The sequence below is a fragment of the Symphalangus syndactylus genome, chromosome 7 (assembly GCF_028878055.3).
Source record: "Symphalangus syndactylus isolate Jambi chromosome 7, NHGRI_mSymSyn1-v2.1_pri, whole genome shotgun sequence".
Taxonomy (NCBI): Eukaryota; Metazoa; Chordata; class Mammalia; order Primates; family Hylobatidae; genus Symphalangus; species Symphalangus syndactylus.
This window is the reverse complement of record NC_072429.2, coordinates 24,885,356-24,900,340: the sequence shown is the minus strand read 5'-3', so window position 1 is coordinate 24,900,340 and position 14,985 is coordinate 24,885,356. Positions and strand designations below refer to the sequence as shown.

The 14,985-nt window shown below is 35.5% G+C and overlaps 1 long non-coding RNA gene across 1 annotated transcript in view; it reads right to left on the bottom strand.

Annotated features, from left to right (window-relative positions):
* Nucleotides 1-5,174: 5,174 nt before the first annotated feature.
* LOC134737193 (uncharacterized) overlaps nucleotides 5,175-14,985 on the bottom strand; it is an 87,581-nt gene continuing 77,770 nt past the window's right edge. Inside the window, exon 4 of the long non-coding RNA XR_010121837.1 lies at nucleotides 5,175-7,298. This is a non-coding gene — a long non-coding RNA (uncharacterized lncRNA). The remainder of the gene's footprint in view (nucleotides 7,299-14,985) is intronic.

The following is a 14,985-nucleotide window of genomic DNA, read 5'->3' as shown; positions in this document are numbered from 1 at the left end:
AATTCTGTGAAGAAAGTCATTGGTAGCTTGATGGGGATGGCATTCAATCTACAAATTACCTCGGGCAGTATGGCCATTTTCATGATATTGATTCTTCCTATCTATGAGCATGGAATATTCTTTCATTTGTTTGTGTCCTCTTTTATTTTGTTGAGCAGTGGTTTGTAGTTCTCCTTGAAGAGGTCCTTCACATCCCTTGTAAGTTGGATTCCTAGGTGTTTTATTCTCTTTGTAGCAATTGTGAATGGGAGTTCACTCATGATTGGGTTCTCTTTCTGTTATTGGTGTATCGCAATGCTTGTGATTTTTGCACATTGATTTTTTATCCTGAGACTGCTGAAGTTGCTTATAAGCTTAAGGAGATTTTGGGCTGAGACGATGGGGTTGTCTAAATATACAATCATGTCATCTGCAAACAGAGACAATTTGACTTGCTGTTTTCCTAATTGAATACCCTTTATTTCTTTCTCTTGCCTGATTGTCCTGGCCAGAACTTCCAACACTATGTTGAACAGGAGTAGTGAGAGAAAGCATTCTTGTCTTGTGCTGGTTTTCAATGGGAATACTTCCAGTTTTGCCCATTCAGTATGATATTGGCTGTGGGTATGTCATAAATAGCTCTTGTTATTTTGAGATACATTCCATCGATACCTAGTTTATTGAGAGTTTTTAGCATGAAGGCTGTTGAATTTTGTCGAAGGCCTTTTCTGCATCTATTGAGATAATCATGTGGCTTTTGTCTTTGGTTCTGTTTATGTGATGGATTACGTTTATTGATTTGTGTATATTGAACCAGTCTTGCATTCCAGGGATGAACCTGACTTGATCATGGTGGATAAGCTTTTTGATGTGCTGCTGGATTTGGTTTGCCACTATTTTATTGAGGATTTCTGCATCGATGTTCATCAAGGATATTGGTCTAAAATTTTCTTTTTCTGTTGTGTCTCTGCCAGGCTTTGGTATCAGGATGATGCTGGTCTCATAAAGTGAGTTAGGGAGGATTCCCTCTTTTTCTATTGATTGAATAGTTTCATAAGAAATGGTACCAACTCCTCTTTGTACCTCTGGTCAAATTCAGCTCTGAATACATCTGGTCCTGGACTTTTTTTGGTTGGTAGGATATTAATTATTGCCTCAATTTCAGAGCCTGTTATTGGTCTATTCACAGATTCGGCTTCTTCCTGGTTTAGTCTTGGGAGGGTTTATGTGTACAGGAATGTATCCATTTCTTCTAGGTTTTCTAGTTTATTTGCGTAGAGGTGTTTATAGTATTCCCTGAAGGTAGTTTGTATTTCTGTGGGAATGGTGGTGATATTCCCTTTAAAATTTTTTATTGCTTCTATTTGATTCTTCTCTCTTTTCTTCTTTTTTAGTCTCGCTAGTGGTCTATCAATTTTGTTGATCTTTTCAAAAAACCAGCTCCTGGATTCATTGATTTTTTTGAAGGGGTTTTTTTGTGTGTCTCTATCTCCTTCAGTTCTGCTCTGATCTTAGTTATTTCTTGCCTTCTGCTAGCTTTTGAATGTGTTTGCTCTTGCTTCTCTAGTGCTTTTAATTGTGATGTTAGAGTGTCGATTTTAGATCTTTCCTCCTTTCTCTTGTGGGCATTTAGTGCTATAAATTTCCCTCTACACACTGCTTTAAATATGTTCCACAGATTCTGGTACGTTGTGTATTTGTTCTCACTGGTTTCAAAGAACATCTTTATTTCTGCATTTGTGCAGCCAACAGACACATGAAAAAATGCTCATCATCACGGGTCATCAGAGAAATGCAAATCAAAATCACAATGAAATACCATCTCATGCTTGTTAGAACGGCAATCATTAAAACATCAGGAAACAAAAGATGCTGAAGAGGATGTGGGGAAATAGGAATGCTTTTATACTGTTGGTGGGAGTGTAAATTAATTCAACCATTGGGGAAGACAGTGTGGTGATTCCTCAAGGATCTAGAACCATAAATACCATTTGACCCAGGGATTCCATTACTGGATATATACCCAAAGGATCATGCTACTATAAAGACACATGCACACGTATGTTTTCTACGGCACTATTCACAATAGCAAAGACTTGGAACCAACCGAAATGTCCATCAATGATAGACTGGATTAAGAAAATGTGGCACATATACACCATGGAATTATATGCAACCATAAAATAGGATGAGTTCATGTCCTTTGCAGGGACATGGATGAAGCTGGAAACCATCATTCTCAGCAAACTATCAAAAGGACAGAAAACCAAACACTCACTCATAGGTGGGAACTAAACAATGAGAACACTTGGGCACAGCGTGGGGAACATCACACACTGGGGCCTGTTGGGGGGTGGGGGGCTGGAGGAGGGATAGCATTAGGAGAAATACCTAATGTAAATGATGAATTGATGGGTGCAGAAAACCAAAATGGCACATGTATGCCTATGTAACAAACCTGCACCTTGTGCACACGTACCCTAGAACTTAAAGTATAATAATAATAATAAATATTTATCCATTTGTAAATTGCTACTGATTTCTTTGGGACATTGTCCCCATAAAATTTCTGTAATGTATCAGTGATTTCACCATTTTTCCACACAAGCTTCACCATAAATTTGTTGTTTGTTCTTGCTTCAATTTTGGCACAATTCATGTTATCCTTCTTAGTGCCTCAAACTAGATCCAGAAACAAAATTTTCAACATAGATTTCAGATCCAGGTTTTAAAAACTGGAACACCTTGCTTAATTTTCCCACAAAATCAGACTTATTCTCAGTGATACTTTGGGATATTTATCACTGAGATGTCCTGTTTCCTTCAGCAAAAAAAATTTATTTTTTTTCAATTTTTAAATTTAAATTTCTTTTCTTTCCATCAAAGTATCCTCTACTACCAAGTTCCAACAGATGACTTAACTGGTACTTTATAAACAAAAGACAACCCAACAAGAACATAGACTTATATTTTTCAAAGGAAACAAGAATGTATCTTCTTTCCTTGAACAAGGATGAGGGCTGACAAAGATTCTTTGCTTGACTAAATTGTCATCAGGTTAGTGAGCCTTCTTCTAGGCCCATCAGTGCACTTCCCTGTAAGAACTAGGTTTAACAAAGAACACTGCTAAATCAGTTTATTAACGAAGAACACTGCTAAGTAAGTGTAAAGAACTCCAACCCTTGACCTATCTTATCAGGTTTCTAAACCTCCACCATCTCCCAGGTCTGATCACCCCAGCCTGAATCCAGTCCAGCTGGCTTAGCAAGACTTCCCCTTTCCCCCAATACTTCCTTTTAGCAATTTCCATCCTTTGACCCCATCGAACTTCTTGGCTGCTAACCCCCATTGACCCATGCTATGTTTAGTGGTGAGCCCAGCCTCTCACTCCCACTGCAAGACCCCATGGCAGTGGTCCCTACAACTGTTGTGATAGTGCTTAATAAAGTCTTCCTTACCAGGCTTCAAGCTAGGATTTGAAGGATGATTAGACACTTACCAGACACTTTGGTGATGGAGATGGCAGTTGATGATAAGAAATAGAGCCTTTATTAAAAGATAATGTTAACCAACCTAGGTGTACACAAAAAAGTGAATTTGTAAAGAAAATGTGACATGAATACAATGTTAGAATAGTATTTTACTTTTTCTTAAAAGAAAATTTTTTCATTTATGAAAACATCAATGATCCTGGAGAACATTGTGTTACATGAAATAAGCCAGGCACAGATAGACAAATACCACATGATCTCACTTGTATGTGAAACCTACAAAAGCTGAACTCATCGAGGTAGAGGGTGAATGATGGTTACCAGGGGCTGGGGAGGTGGATGTGGTTGGGGAGATGTTGGCCAAGTGAATATAAAATTTCAGTTAGAAAAAATAAATTCAAGAGATTTATTGTACAATGTGATGACAATAGTTAATAACAGTGTATTGTATTCTTGAAAAAATGCCGAGAGGAGTTTTAAATATTCTTACCACAAAAATTGATATGTGAGGTAACATCAATGTTAATTAGCTCAATTTAGCCATTGTATACATATCCACAATATATACATATTTCAAAAAACAACATACTGTACATGATAAGTATATACAATTTTATTTCTATTAAAAATAAATTTTAAAAAGGATATAACTTAAAATATTAAACACAAAACAAATCAAAACAATGAAACAAGAAAACATCAAAGGAATTAAAAATAGTACACTAGGAAAATTCTATTTAACCCACAAGAAACAATAAAACAATACTAGAAGATTACAAAAGAATTAGACACACAGAAAACAAATAGACTGTCACCTGGCAGCATATACAAAAATAAGTCAAAATAAATCATAGATCCAAATATAAGCACCCAAACTATAAACTTTCCAGAAGAAAACATGAGGAGAAATCTTCATGATTTGGGGTTAGCCAACAGTTTTTGGACACACTAAAATCAAAATCTGTAAAAGAATGGTTATGGTTAAATTACACTTTATCAAAATTAGAAACTCTGGTGCCTCTAAAGACCACATTGGAAAATTAAAAATAACACAATCTGATAGAAAATATTTGTAAAAATTATATCTGATAATGAACATTTATCCAAACTGCATAAATAACTTATAGAACTATATAATGAGATAAACAGCAATCCATTCTAAAAATAGGCTAAATATTCATTTGCTTTTTGTTTTTGAGATGGAGTCTGGCTCTGTCGCCCAGGCTGGAGGGCAGTGGTGTGATCTCCGGTCACTGCAAGCTCCGCCTCCTGGGTTCATGCCATTCTCCCGCTTCAGCCTCCCGAGTAAAAATAGACTAAATATTTAAGTAGGTATAAGCAAATGACTAATGAACCTATGAAATGTTCATTACCATTAGTCATTAGGAAAATGCAAATTAAAGCCACCATGATAACTTTATATCCATAGAATGGCTATAATCAAATGATAGACTATAAAAAGTGTTGAAGACAATGTGGAGAAATTGAAACATATATACATTGCTGGCGAGAATGTACAGTCACCTTGGAAAATGGTTTGGCCGTTTCTTATGAAGTTAGACATAAACTTACCATGTATCTCAACAGCTCTATTATTCAAAAAAATTAAAAATTATGTATTCTTACAGAATTGTATGTAAATATTCATAGATACATTATTCATAAGAACCTAAAACTGAAAATATCCCAAATGTCCGTATATTAATTAATGGATAAATAAAATGTTATTCAACAAAAAAGAAGGAACGAAAGCTTGATACAAGCTACATGGATAAACTTCAAAAACATAATAAGTGAAAGAAGCCAGATACAAAGACCATATATTGTATAAATGTATTTACACTAAATGTCCTGAAATGTAGAGACAGCAGATTGTCGTGTCTGATACTGGGGGTGGCAGTGGGAACTGGTTGGAATTGAGCATGAGGGAACTTTTTGGCACAATGGAAATGTGTTAAAATTGCACTGTGGTCATGGCTTCACAACTTTATTAATTTACTGAAAATTTTTGAGTTGTACATTTTAAGTAGGTGGCTTTTATACTGAGTAAGTTTTAATGCATTAAAACTACAAAAATAATGATAGTTAATGTGAAGAACTGTTTTGAGGCATCACTGATATCGAATTTATGTAAAAGAATCAGGCATACTTCCTGTCCTATAGTATATCTTGCAAAATTAAAATAACTATTAAGATAAGGCCCCCATTTTTAGATTGCAATAAATAGTTAAAATTGAGTCTAAGGAGAGAAAAATAATTACCAATGGGCCAAACACAACACATAATAAAATAGAGTAGGGATTTCTTATCTGTAAATCGGAAGTAGGGTTAAGGGTCTGTATGGATCCAAATATCTAAATAATCTAGTCCACATATGTGAGGCAGGTGACTTATTTAAAACATTTGTAGGAAGATTCAACCCACCTCCTTACACACTGCGTGCATACTTCCACACTTGAACAAAGGTGTTCCCTGTAGGGAATAAGACAGTACAGCACCTGGGTATCCTGGAAAGCCACAGACCAGTGGTTCTCAAACTTTAGCATGCATTAGAGTTGCCCAAAAGGGCTTGTTGAAAGACAGATTGCTAAACCATGTCTATAGACTTTTTGTTTCAATAGGCCTGGGGTGGGGTCGTTCCCATAAATTTGCAAATTTTATTTTATTTATTTTTTTAAGACAGAGTCTCGCTCTGTCGCCCAAGCTGGAGTGCAGTGGCACGATCTCTGTCACTCCAACCTCCACCTCCTAGGTTCAAGTGATTCTCCTGCCTCAGCCTCCTGAGTAGCTGGGACTACAGGCACATGCCACCTTGTAAGTCCCCAGCTAATGCTGATGCTGTTGAGTCCATGAAACACACACTGAGAAATTTACATGCAATATCAACATTACCCACAGTCCATGTTTATGGATTAATTGGTTTTATTTTAGAATTTAAATTAACAATCCATGTGCTTGAGAAAGAGGAAAAATAGGTTTTAAACAATAAAGTATGGCCTTATTAGAGAAAGCATATACATTTTATTTTATTATCAATGACAAGGATTTTAAAGTTTTATTAAAATAAATCTACGAGATTTTTGTTTCATTCAGTATAAAACTGGTGATTATAATAAATTCCACCCACAAATGGAAAAGTGAATACAAACACAATAAAGAAATACAATTCAATAAGCCAGTTAAAATAGAGATTTTTTACACAGAATAATACTCAAATATTTTTGAAAATTACTTTGTCCTTTAAAGAGGGAAACTCAATTTCAGACACTATAAGTGAGACTATACTTTCCTCTCTACATTATTGCACGGCTATTTGTAGGTCAGCCAGAAATATTTTCTCCCGCTGTTTGTAGCTGTATCTACTTTGCCTATTAGCTCTAGTGATTTGAGAGCAGGGAAATGTCGGTGAATATTATGATTATTATAAATGCTTATAATCTTGAATGATGAAGGATAATGTATGCTTAGAATAATCTCATTTTAGAGGACGGCAAATGCGCAAACAATAAACACTGCCTAGATGTTTATAATATTGATGGTTGAAAAACCATATTGTTGAATATAAATTTGAATTTCTGGCATCACAATTATCTTCCGGTAAGGAGTACAATAAGAGTCTCTTCATAGTATTCTTGAGTACATCTCTTTAACAAAGCTATTCAAATACTAAAAGGTAAACACTTAAAATTGCTTTTATTAATACTGGTGATTTTCTGTTCTCCAGTAGCCATATCTCTTCAGACTACCAGTGGGAGTTGGTAAATTGACACGGAAACTGAATCCACATATTGGGAGGCCAGTTGTCCTCGTCAATTCTCTTTATGGCCCCTGCAAAAAATAGAAATAATGAAACATAATATATCAGAACTGTTTTCCAATTCAAACTGTTAAAGCAAGCTAAATATGGCCTGCGAAGGATTCCGTTCTTCTATATTTGAGTCCTTGTGGATGAACTATAACCTAGCTTAATAGACAAAATTGAAAACCTAATTTAGGAATAGGTATCTGTAACAATAGCTGAGTTTTGGGCAATCCCAATGGCCATACTTCAACCATTCATACACTGTTAGGTGTTCAAACTGTGTTCAAATAAGGCAAATGCCAACCTGTAACCAATCTACCTGTTTCTGTACCTCACTGCCGATTTCTCTACTTCATTTCCCTTTGTCTATAAATCTTCTTCCACCATGTGGCTCTGCTGGAGAATCTGAATCTGCTGTGATTCTGGGGGCTGCCCGATTCACGAATCGTTCATTCCTCAATTAAACACCTTTAAATTTAATTCAGCTGAAGTTTTTCTTTTATCAAACCTTAGGTAATACTTATTAAAGAATCAGGAACGTACTTTGATTCAAAAACTATTTTCTTGAAGAAGGCACTATATAAAGGTAACATGGGGGTGAGGAAAATGGGGAGATGTTGGTCAAAGGGTACAATCTTTAAACATAAGATGAACAAGTTCAGGGGATCTAACAAACAGCATAGGTAGTGATGTGGTAATTAATTTGATATGCATCATTACACAAAGTATATTAAATCATCACATTGCATATCTTAAATCTATACAATATTTTGTCAATTAAATATTTCAAAATTAATTTAAATAAAGTTTTGATATGTGGCCCAAAAAAGGGGACTTTATCTCCTTAACAAATTTTAGCCAGTGACCAGAAAAAAGTTAAATATTGATGTACAATTATATCTCTGAACTCCATGTATCCTAAACATAACTTTCTATCAGAAAATAAGCTATTGTATGACAGTGATAACAATCATTATCAGAAGCTCACAATAATGTGTTGCTTTCTTAGTGTCAGGAATTACGCTACATATTTTATATATATATAACTTAATTCTTACATCCCTATGAAGTAGGGATGACAATCTCCATTTTATGGATGAGAAAACTGAGACTTAAAAAGGTTATAAACTTGCCGGTTGTTATGTAAATAAAAAGTGCCAAACCAGGCTTAGAAACTTAGAATTGAAACTAGGTTATTTTTTATGAGTTTAAGTGGATTGAAAAGGTTATCTAGATTAATTCTTTTATTTTATAAACAAAATAAGGAGCCACATGGATAAGCCCCCAGCTAAAGGTAGATTCAGGATTATAATACACATTTCTCGAATTCTAACAACAAATAAAAATATGAATTGGTTCCTTTACATTAAACTTTTTACTGTGTTGTCTTAACCCTTAACTATTACACTTTACAGACAGAGAGAGAACCGGAGGTGGGAGGGAGAGGGAGAGAAAGAGAGAGACAGACAGAGATTTAACCCAAGATGTAACTTTCAGGCCATGGGTACTACAGGAAATTAATTCATTGAGTAGATACATGTTATGAATTGCTTACGTGTCAGGAAATGCTCTAGACACTAGGAATGCAAACATGATTATAATTTGTCCTCTCTCTCTCAGAATACCTCTCCCTTTAAGAAAACACAGGTCGCATAATAGGCCTGGGACACACATGAGCAGAACTATAGTGGGTTGAATGGTAGCCCTTCAAAATATATGTCCATGTTCTAACCTTGTAACCTGTGAATGTGACCTTATTTGGAAAAACGATGTTTGCAGATATAATTAAGGATTTTGAGATGAGATTATCCTGAATTATCAGGCCCTAAATTAAATGCCAAACCCTTAAAAGTCATTATAAGAAGGATGAGAGAGATAACACAGGCCGGAGACAACACACACAGAGAAGAAGGCCCTGAAAGGCGGAGTGATGCAGCCACAGGAGATTCCTGATGCCACTAGAAGATGGAAGAGACAAGCAAAGACCCTCCCCATGGAGCCTTTGGAGGGAGGCTTAACTGAGGGAGGCTTAACTTTTGACCAACACCTTAACTTTTGACCGTTGGCCCCCGGAAAATTGAGAAAATAAATTTCTGTTGTTTTAAGCCAGGAAGTTGTGATAATTTGATACAACAGTCCTAAGAAACAAATATAGGAACATATATGGATTTTCCTAGCCCTAGAAGAAGAGGTGTTCTAAGCAACAGTTTTTGAAATAGATCTGTCATTAAGCTTCCTCTAATGTGGCAGTGACCTAAATAGCAACAGATATTTATGTTAAATGTCTGTATCAAGGAAGTTTCCTATAATAAGCAATTAAGAGTTAAAACTTTGGGTCTGGTGTTGTGGCTCATGCCTGCAATTCTAGCACTTTGGGAGGTGGAGGTGGGTGGATCACCTGAGGTCAGGAGTTCGAGACCAGCCTTGCCAACAGGTGAAACCCCGCCTCTACTAAAATACAAAAATTAGCCAGGTGTGGTGGCAGGCGCCTGTAATCCCAGCTACTTGGGAGGCTGAGGCATGAGAATTGCTTGAACCTGGGTGGAGGAGGTTGCAGTGAGCCAAGATCCTGCCACTGCACTCCAGCCTGGGCAACACAGTGAGACTCCATCTCAAAATAAATGAATAAATAAATAAAAATAAGACAACTTTGAATTTAAGAAATTTACCAATTATCTCATTTATTAAACAAGAGGCTCTGAGTCTTGAAGTACTAAAGTCTGTGACTATAAAACATGGTATATTTCTAAGATTTTCTCACTGTACTACACAATGGTTTAATAATCTATTTAATGGTATTCAACAGCTCTTCCACATTTGGAACCAAGTAATTAATTCTCACAAGTTTGAAAACATAAGCAAGTATTATTTATTATGAGTTTAAACACTTAACAAGGATGCAGCACAAATAAAAGCACTATTTTCTTTATAAAACTGTGTCTCACGGGGGTAAAATATAATCTTTAGACCAAACTAGCACTGTCATCATCCTACTCATCTTCATAATTTAATCTTCATCCAAAAAGCCCACATCTACTAAAATACTAGGTCATAAATGGTGTTGAATCAAAATACCAAAATACAAAAGTACTGTTTACTTGAAAGGAAAAAAGATGAAGGTTTAAAATGAACCCAAATGGATCATTTGTAAACATTTAAATAGTAGGAATCAGAATCACTTATTTTCTGAATGAAAATTCAGGTTATGGAACTTGAAAAGTACATCCAGGGAAGCAACTTCACATCATAGATGAGGTCACTACATCACAGAGAAGTGAATTACCCAATTTGCACAATCTACGGCAAAGGTGACATCTGAAATGTGATCTCAATTCTCTAGCCAATGGTATTTCCAAGATTCCTTATTCACATGCTTATATCTAAATAATGCATTACTATCAATGGTACCAAGACAAGTGAAGGTGGGTTTTTTGTGGGTAGGTGTTGGATTAGGGAGAAGAAGAAGCTTGAGATTGTCATTCTATTGTATGAACATCAATAAATTTCATATAATTATACTTCCCACACAAAGAGTAACCCAACTTAGATTTAATGATCACGAACTGTTATTTTGTTGGCTTAAAACATATGTGGTCTCAATAAGTAATATATTCTAACAGGTGGCATTCAGATATTACTCAATTCCTACCTCTACCCATTGAAAGCTTTTAGAAGACTTTCTACTCGAAAGCCCTAGTCCTCAAATGCCCACCAGGCTATTATGAGATTATTTATTTAAACCACACAGGCTTTTCAAGTCATACAGACATTTATAATTCTTTTATACACTCTGGCAAAAGTAAAAGTTGCAATTCTAACAATAACCTTAACATTTAACCAAAACACACTTAAACTACACTTGTTAGAATATAAATATTATACTCATCCATAGACACGATTAGGCTATTTTCCTCATGTGAGGTCAATTTACTAGAGCAGGTGGTAGGATGGACAGACTAAATTAAAAGAAATAAATTTCTCTTCCTTATTCCACTTATGTGTGTTACTGAACACAGTCAAACTCACAGAAGCAAAGAATAGAATGATGGTTGCCCGAGACTTGGGGTGAAGGTTGATGGAAATGGAGAACTGCTCCTCAGTGGGTAAAAAGCTTCTGTTTTGCAATGCGTTCATTCTAGAGACCTACTGTACAACACAGTGCCTATAGATAACAACACAATATTGTACACTGTAATAGGTCTTAAAAGGATAGATCTCATGTGAAATGTTCTTACAAAAACAAAGCATGGAAATATTTTGGAGGTGATGAATATATTTAGTATCTTGGTGTGGTGATGCTATCACTGGTATACGCACATGAACTAATTCATCAAGATGTGTATGATAAATGTGTACAAATTTTTTTTTCTTTTTGAGGTGGAGTTTTGCTCTTGTCCCCCAGGCTGGAGTGCAATGGCATGATCTTGGCTCACTGCAACCTCTGCCTCCCAGGTTCAAGGGATTATCCTGCCCCCACCTCCCAAGTAGCTGGGATTGCAGGCACATGCCACCACATCCAGCTAATTTTCATATTTTTAGTAGAGACGAGCTTTCGCCATGTTGGCCAGGCTGGTCTCGAACTCCTGACCTCAAATGATCTGCCTGCCTTGGCCTCCTAAAGTGCTAGGATTACAGGCCTGAGCCACCAGGCCCGGCCAAATGTGTACAATTTTTGTATATCAATTATACTTTAATGCAGCTAAAACAGAACAAATGCCTTTTTTTTTCTTTTGGGTAAAGGAATGGTTTCTGGTAATAATTTGAAACAGACTGTGCAAACAGTTAAGTCTCATGTAACTAATACCTACCTTATTTTCTTCTCCCGTTATCTTTGCCAGTGAGTCATTAGGTATGAGCTTGTGACGTAACTTTGAACACAAGGTGAAGGCGAAGTTTCCTATTGGGCTATGGAAAAGATTTCTTATTCCCTTGAAGAGGCACAGAGAAAAAGGCAGGCTCTTTCCTCCCTGGATATGGTTGTGTAAGACCGTGTTTCCTAGAATTGCAGCAGCTATCTTGGGACCCTGATAAGAAACTAACCTCAGGAGAAAACTGACAATGCAGATGTAGGAAGGGGTGATGGAAAGAACCTTAAGACCTTAATGACATAGATGATCTGCTGGATTAACCAAATGCATGGCTCTGCTACTCCTGAGTTTCTTGTTGGATAAGATAACATATGTCCTTATTATTTAAGCCATTTTGATGTAGAAGTTTCTTGTTAAAGCCAAAAGCTTTCTAAAAGATGTCCAGAAGCAGATTATTGGGGCAATCATGCAGAAAGGCAACCTTGCCTAACAAATGAATGCTTTTAACTGCATTTTCTTATGCCTAACCTATTCCAGGTGTCTCTCATCCTCTAGACTTCGAGTCTCCCTCACGATTTTACATTAAATTAGAGTTACTCATTGAAGATTATTTGCTTTTGTTTGATTAAGACAGGGTGTGTTTACAGCTGAAAATACAGAGATAATAAGTATTAAATGTAAATGACTCCTGCAAAAAAAATCATAAAGAAGCAGGTTTTTCCACTCCAATCAGACAATAGAGAGGATGCCACCTAGCATTGCTATTTGCATAGCAATATTCAGGAGACAGTTTATTGTCTAAATAGTTCAGACTCTCACAATTCAAGCACGCTTTTTTTTTGGAAAATTATTTTCTCCAATTAATATGCACCGCAAACATTTTTAAATGTTTTTTATATATAGGTGAATATTTATTTTGACATAAACTAGAACTTATATTTGAAACTTACATTCATTTTTGCAATGAGCAAGTGACCTAGATTTCTTTTTTAACTTGTACGAATTCAGTGAGTCAACCTTGACTCACATTTACCTTTACCTGAAGGATCTTGTTTCACTATCGTGATTGTAAGTTGAGAAATTGAGACAAGAAATTTTTATGAAGTTTCATAACATGATTAAAAATTGTTTCAAGAACACTGTTTCTCATGTGAATTATGTAAAAGATAATGTTCCCTTTTACAGAGATGGGTGGCATGACTACCTCTTAGTATAGCCATAAATGTAGGTTTACCCATAAAATATTAAACATTCACATCCAGCTTTCCAGAATCAAGATACTTTATTACCTCAAAATTTTAGGTAGTTAATATGGTAGATAGTGTTGAAGAACTGTTTGTTCACTTTCTTCAATATGGCCCAACTGAATTAATTAAGTGACATTTTATTTGGAAGGTAAGCTGAATTCAGATATGATTATTGTTGTTTCTTTCATATTATAATTTTATGTATTCCAATGGGAAATCAAGCTTCGTTTGAATGAGTAAAAGTGAACTGAGGATTAAGCTATCTGTCTGGATATGTGTTCAAATGTTTGGCAATAATGTAATGTGCCACGTAGACCTCTTGTATCCTTGTGATCTTTATAGGGGATCCATACCGTCAAGTCTATTTTTTTCTAATGATACTAAGACCTTTTGTTTTGGTTCACTCAATTGACATTTGCACTGATGGGACAATAGCATTGTGGGTAAAACGTCTTGAACTTTAGAATAGATCAAGACACTCAAACCCAAAATTACAGTAGTCATTATGTTGTTTACCACCCAGCCATCACAGGAAAACAAAAACAAAAAAAGTCGGTTTTACTTAACAGTATACGCAATAAAGAAGTAAAACTATTGATTTTATTATATCTCAACCATTAAGTCCACAACTCCTTGGTATTCTGTGTGATGAAATGGAAAGTATTGATAAAACACTTTTGCTGAAAGCTGAATGATTATGTTATTTTAAGGAGAAGTTCTTAAATAATTGCATGAATTCTTACCTGGAGCCTTGTTTCACGGAATACCATCTGTACTTAAAAAACTATTGGCACTATCAGATTTGGGTATTGGCCAGACATTTTCTCAAAATGAATGAAGTCATTTTATCACTTTGAAGAAAACAATGAATAGTATTTTTTGCCAGTAATAGGATTTGAGCTTTCAAGTAAAGATTTATATAACTCAGTGATTGAAACAACATTTTCTAAATGACTAGTGAATAATTTTTTTTAAATGTGCATGGGTAAAATATCCATTCATGTACTAGATGGACTATTGGATTTTATTGTAACACAGTAAGAAAATTTTATAAATAGAATTTCAGCTTCTATATTAACACTACCCTTTAAGAAACAATCATTGGTCAAATTTTTGTGTAATATCAGATAATATTCATGATTATCTTAAAAGAATATTTAAATATTTCTCCACTTTCAACTACATATTTGAGACCAGCTTTTATTCATATATTCAAACCAAAACAATGTATTGCAGCAGAATGAACAAGAATTATATATAAGAATCTAGCTGTCTTCTATTAAGCTGGACATTAAGGAAGTTTGCAAAAATATAAATCAATATCACTCTTCTTTTTTTTGTAAAAATAATTTTCATTAAAATATTATTTATTTTTGTAATCAATTTAATTATTTTATATTTAAATAACATGCATATTTACCTTTTAATTTGTGTGTGGGGGGGGTGGGGGGGTGGCGGAGTCTCACTCTGTTGCCCAGGCTGGATGGAGTGCAGTGTTGTGATATCTTAGCTCACTGCAACCTCCGCTGCCTGATTCTCCTGCCTCAGTCTCCCAAGTAGCTGGGATTACAGGCACGTGCCACCAAGCCTGGCTACTTTTTGTATTTTTAGTAGCGATGGGGTTTCACCATGTTGGCCAGGCTAATCTCGAACTCCTA